Source organism: Lacerta agilis, chromosome 15, assembly GCF_009819535.1.
Source record: "Lacerta agilis isolate rLacAgi1 chromosome 15, rLacAgi1.pri, whole genome shotgun sequence".
Taxonomy (NCBI): Eukaryota; Metazoa; Chordata; class Lepidosauria; order Squamata; family Lacertidae; genus Lacerta; species Lacerta agilis.
Genome location: NC_046326.1, coordinates 15,238,873 through 15,244,872, shown reverse-complemented (window position 1 = coordinate 15,244,872; position 6,000 = coordinate 15,238,873). Strand labels below are relative to the sequence as shown.

The following is a 6,000-nucleotide window of genomic DNA, read 5'->3' as shown; positions in this document are numbered from 1 at the left end:
AGCGGGCTCCGCTCTTGCACGGAGGGAGGGAGGGAGGGAGAGCGCAGCTGCAGGCGCCCGCCGCCCGCTTTACTGGCGCGGCTTTGCCGACGTCTCCGGGCCCGACCTAGGAGGGGGGCTCCCTGTCAGGATAAGAGTCCCGGCTAAAGAGCGCCTGCCAAAATTTCCTGCGCTGGCCGAGCCCGCAAATACTCGGAGAACTCGGGGTCCCGCCCCGTCTCTTTCCCACGACCGGGCAGAAAAGAAGCAGCCATAGGCAGCCTGGACTCCTGAGTTCTCCGATTAAGTCACTCGCTTCCCTTCTCCCACCCGCCACGTGCGCCGCCGTCCCTGTTTATCTTCGGCACAAAACAGCGACGGGGAGTCGGATCTCTGGGTATTTAAAGGGTTCCGTCACTTTCTAAAGCTGCCTTTCTCTTTCAACACAACGCCCACCCCATGTGTCCACCAAGTCATCTCCACGCGCTAAGCCTGGCTTATAAACGACCTCCGCCTCAGTCGATGCATGTTCCATCTCTGGAACCACACTTGTAATCACAGTTGGCGTGGTTGGTTCAAGGATGTTACGCCGCCACTCGTGAGAAAAGGCTTTCCTTCGCCCTGCCTCACAACACGTGCAGACTTTGATCGCTTCCTTAAGCTGGATCCTTGGAGGCACCTTCTAACGAGGGTGCGCGCACGTGTCCTCACTGTTCTCCAGGGCCCACGCGCGTCAATGAAATAGAGCCGTCGAACACCCAGCCATTGCCCTCAAAATTTTCGGACATTCGACATCTATTACTCCGAACCAACTGCGACGACGATGGGGGGAAGCCCCAAGCGGTCCTTGCGACGGCCGAGCTCGCTTTGGGCCGACCACTGAGGAGAGCGGCCGCGAACCGCTCGGGTGGGCTGGGCTTGTCCTACCGCCTGCGACGGCGTTGCGCAAGGCAGGCGGATGGTAACAGGCAGCAACCCCCTTCGGTGGCCCTTCCAGCCAGCCGTGGGCTACTGCGCTCCCCAGAGCGGGCGGTGCTTGGTGGCGGCCAAGGGCGCTGCAGCTTCCAGTCCGTCGAGGAAGCCAGCCTGCTCGCTTGCCGCCGGTGGCTCCCAGGTGGAGCGCCCCCTTCCAAGCAGGAGCACGTGGCGGCGCCTCCTCTGTCTGAGCAGTTGTGCCCGGCCTGGGGGCGCCGAATTCGTTGCTCGCCCGCCCTTCTCGCTGCCAGCCGGGTGCTGGTCCCCGACAGGCCGCTGGGAGGCCTCGCCGAAGCGGAACCAGGAGGAGGAGGAGAAGGAGGAGGAGGCGGCTCTTATTTTGACACGGCGGCGTCGGCGCCTGCCTGGAGTAGCTCCTCGTCTGAAGCGGAGCGAGCGCTTCTCTTCCCCCCAAATGAGCAGTCGGAGGCGGGCAGAGGCAGGCGGACGCGGCGGCGGGCGCTGCCCGTTGGCACCGGCGGCGTCTTCTGGGCAGGGCGAGGCCGGGCCAGGCGCAGCGGCAGCGCGAAGGGGCTACGCGGGAGCCGCCTCCGCGGCGCGGCCCGGCAAGTGAAAGCGAAAGAGGCGGCCCGGCGGCGCTGGAGGAAGAGGAGGAGAAGGGAAGGACCGGCCGCCGCCGCGCGTCCCGCCTGTGCCCCCGCCTTGCCGAGCAGCAGCAACCGCGGTGCTTCTGCGGCGGCCATGGGCGAGCCCCGCGGCGGCCTCTCCTGAGCAGGTAAGCCGCGGCGGAGCGCCCTGGGCCGAGCAGGGCATTGTTTGGAGCCGCGGTGCCAGGCGAGCGCCGAGCAGGCTGCTTGCTTGCTTGCTTGGGCCGCGCCTGGGCTGCCTCCGCGGGCCTCGAGCAGCCCGAGCCCGGGTGCTGCCCCCGAGACGGCGGCGGGCAAGGTGAGGCCTTCGTGCATGGCCTCTGGGCACAGTCTGCCCGCAGGAGGGAGGCCTGCACGTCGGGTCTCTGCTGGCGGGGAGAGCTGCCTTGGGTACGTGACTCGTCCCCTCTCGCAGGCAAGACGGGACAGAGCTCCTGTTGCTGCGGCTCCGCTGGCAGCGGCAGTGGTGGCTTCTTGGCTCCCGGCGTGGCTGGGACGGGGGCAGCGTGCCTGCTCCCCTGCCTTTTGGTGCGAGCAGCCGGACACTGTGGAGCAGCTCACCTGGCGTTCCTTAGGGCAACGATGGCAATGGTGCCATTGGCTGAAACCCTCGGAGGGGAAGCCGCATCTTGGCAGGTTTTTGGTGGGGTTGCGTGTGGAGCTGGGGAGAAGAAATCAGGAAAGCCTTTGGGTGCCAGAACCTGGCCCTGTCTTCCGCAGATGTTGAACTCAAAATCCTCCTGGCTTCTGGTGGGTGTTTCCAGGTGGGACTAAAGCCCTCCTGTGCTAAGAGCCATGTGGTTGTGGTGTCCAGTAGTGCTGCACCACAGTTCCCTCTGCCACAAAAATCCCATGTAGTTTTGTCATCTTCTGCCCGGAGGATCACTCTCCTGCTCGCCTTCCCAACAAGAGGAACCAGCCCTGGGCAAGGTCTGTTTGTGAGCTTCCTTGGTGTGCCACTGCCATGTTGGGCCTGGAACAAGCCACGTGGTTGTGTGTGTGTGTGTGTGAGACCCTAAGAAGAGTGACTTGAACAGAGCGGTGGTGATGTCTCCATCCAGGAGCCCTCTTTGACCTCTGCCTGGAGAGGCGTCTGGCACTTATTTCCTGGCTGTAGGAGAGGGCGGGTTTGGATTGTGATCTTCTGCCTGTGAGAACAAGCTGTGTATCGGTGTGCTCCCATAACCCTCACAAGTCTGGAACTGAGGGATGGCTTTGAAATGTTTTAACATCTTCCCTGGCAGTTGGGGCAGGTGACCTGTTAGGGGCATGGTCTCTGGCCCTGAGCAAGGTGGTTTCAGGAATTGGCCCAGTTGAAGGTAGCTGCTGCATGGAGGAGGCTGACTCCGAGTCATGAAACAGGCCAGCTCTTGGGTTGCTAGGCTGGGCCTGGGGGCCACTGCGGTCCCAGGCTGCCAAAACGTCTTGGCAGCCTGACTTGCAATGCCACAGAGTTCTTGCCTTTATACAGCGGCGGAGGAAGCCTTTTGGCTGCCTGGGGTGGCAGTGCGGAGGCACCCCCCTGGGGGTGGGGACGTCATGACGTCGGACGGACTGCGCATGTGCGGAAATGCTGCGCATGCCCAGTCCATCCGCGTCGGTGCTGCTGCGACCAGGCGAGCCGCCAAGCGAGCAGTGGGTCGTGGGGCTGCCCCGTCCATAAAGCAGCACAGATTGGGGCAGTCCCACAAACCACTACTCGCTCGGCGGCTCACCTGGTCGCAGCAGCGCCGGCTCGGATGGACTGGGCATGCCTGGATTTCCGGGCATGCACAGTTCATTCGGGCCGGCGCTGCTGCGACCAGGCGAGCCGCCGAGCGAGCGGTGGCTCATGGGGCTGCCCCGTCCGCCCGTAAAGCAGTACGGATGGGTGCTGTGCAACGGGGCTCGGTTTGGGGAGGGGCCGCCGAGTGTGACCCCCTTCCCCTGGAAACCAGGGCGCCCCGCCCCCTACACCCTTCCCTTCCTACGCTACTGCCTTTATACACCTGGGCTAGTTGTATGGGACAAGAAGACGCAGAGAGGTTATCGGTCTCCCCTGCCAGGCTACCTGAAGGGAAGCCTCTTACTGCTTTCTGCAGGTGACCAACCTAGAGGTGACTGGCAAGTCTGCTTTGGGCAACTGGGCTGATTTGTGCTTTCACATCTGCTTACACTGGGGCATGATTCCCTTCCGGCAGATTTGGGCAGGGTGGTCCAGAGTAAGCTCCACAAAGTTCTGGGAGTCTTCTTGTGTCCCCCCCCCCCACTTTGCCTGCACAGGATGAATGCAGCCCTGGGGTCCGGCAGGCACTTGCAGGCTGCTAGCAGCAGCACAAAACTTTCAACTTCCTGGGAATCATCTGGCTTCCCTCCACCCAGATCTTTGGCCTGTTTCTCTGCCCTTCCCCCACCCCCTGTATTGTCAAGGTGCTGCTTCTGCCACCAGGGAGGTGGTCTCTGCAGACAAGGCTGCTTATTGGCACCAGCTTGCCATCTGGTCATAGGTTCAGGAGTGCCAGCGATAGAGAGACATGCACCTGAGAGATGCATCTAGCAATTGCATGTGACACTGTGGAGTCCTGACCTGGGGTGCATCTCTCAGATTGTGTGGCCCCACTCTTTGAGCAACCAAAAAGCCTTGGTTGGATGGGCTGGGTTAGCCTACCTCATTATGTGTGCCAAAAATCAGATTCTTTATTTTGGTAGATGTTGCTGGGGGGCGGGGGGGGGGGAAGCAAAATTCCATTTAGCCAAATGGGCACTGTGGCTGTTGGTGGTGAAAGAGACCTGTCCATGCTACAGCTGGTGCTTTCCAGTCAGCTGCACTCATAGGGCTATTCCTATTCTCTGGATCACTCATGCTAATGATCTCTCACCTGGCACTAAGGAGGGTGCTGCCTGTTCCATCTTCAGGACTCTAAAGGTGCCCTAGCAGGGAGCATATCCAGGACTGAGCTGTAAGGCTTTGTGGGTGGCCATGTGCACTGTTTGCTGAGCCACAGGCTCTGTTTGCTGAATGACTGGGGACAGCATCCCTCCCCCCCTCTCAATTCCTTTGCATGTTCTCTTTCTTGATGGATGCCCTGCCTTTGGCACTGTTTGTAGCGGACACTCTGGGTCTCCTGGTATTGGGGTTGCCTCTCCTTGGAAGCGGCTGCATGCTTAGGCTCTGAGTGTCTTTCCATTGTGCCCCCTCCTGTCTTGAGCTGGACCAAGTCCCTCTGCCACTGAACTCCTGAGATTCTCCTGGTCTTGTTTTCTGCTTCTAGTTGTAGACTGCAGCCTCCGCCTCGCACATTCCTCTGTGGTGTGAAGCATTTGGCTTTGGGGATGGGGTGCTGAGGCCAAAGCAATGAAGCTGTGAACTGTTGAGTGGGAAAAGTGTGTGAGCTTGCTCCAACTGCTAGGCATGACACACTTGTCACTGCAGTATATATTGGTTAAAACTCAGAAACTGGCCAAGAGCAGGGTGGTGAAAGGCTGAAACTTTTTGTCCTTTTCTGATAATCTTCTTGATCTTCTGCTTTAGGCCCAAGCAGGCAGCCTAAGTGGGACTTAGAGGGCTAGAAACCTGGCTGGCGTTTTTGGATTTCAGCAGTAGCTAATGAAGGCAGCAGTTTCCATTGCTTTCAGCTCAGAATTGCCCTGACCTACTGCCTTGACACTTCATGGATTCCTGAGTTTCTGTCTCTGCTGTCTCCTGGAGAATTTTAGTGCACCTCTTTCCTTTCTCCCCACCCCTATTGGTAGGTTTGCTCTTGTGTTGTTCTTCAAGAGGGGAGCAGGTAGGGATTGATCCTGGGAATGGCTGCAAAGGGGTTCCTTACTCTGCTGGGGTGGTTCAGCTGTTGAATGATACTAGGGTGATATCCTCAGTAGTCCCAGCAGGATACTCTTTGCCCAAAGGGCTGGATAAAAACTCTTTGTGGAGAAGGAAGGGATGTAAAGAGCTGACTTGTTCTAAATCAGACCCGTTGGCTCATCCAGTTCAGTAGTGGCTGGCAATGGGTTCCCCAGGGTTTTAGGATGGGACAAACTAAGATGCTGTACCACTGAGCCCTTGAGACAGGATATATGTGCCCTCCTAGCCATTGAGTATGGGGACTGATGGGATCCCATGGCTACCTCTGCTGCATCCTGGATTCCAAATTTCTGCAGGCATCTTGTAATCGAGCCTGTGATAGTGCTCCCCCCCCCCCCACAAATGTGTCTGGGCCTCACCCCAGAGCAGGCTGCCTCCTATTGAGACAACCAGGAGGAAGAGGAGGAGGAAAGAACTGTTCGCCAGCTGGGCTTTGGCCTCGGGGTGTTGCTGTTGGGTGTTGAGCAAGACAAGTTGAGCCAGGCTGGAACTGCCACAGCTTCACCAGTGGCCAGCAGCAGTGGGTCTACGGGCTGAAAGCAGCTTGTGTCCTGCCTGCCTACTTCACTGTGGCCTGGTTTGAACTCCTCCCTG

The 6,000-nt window shown here is 59.4% G+C and overlaps 1 protein-coding gene across 3 annotated transcripts in view; it reads left to right on the top strand.

Moving 5' to 3' along the window:
* The first annotated feature begins 1,464 nt into the window (after positions 1-1,464).
* Positions 1,465-6,000, top strand: part of BCL9L (BCL9 like) — a 39,015-nt gene continuing 34,479 nt past the window's right edge. For all 3 annotated transcript variants that reach the window (XM_033172620.1, XM_033172619.1, XM_033172617.1), the window contains exon 1: positions 1,465-1,690. The gene's annotated coding sequence lies outside the window, so the exon portion shown is untranslated. The remainder of the gene's footprint in view (positions 1,691-6,000) is intronic.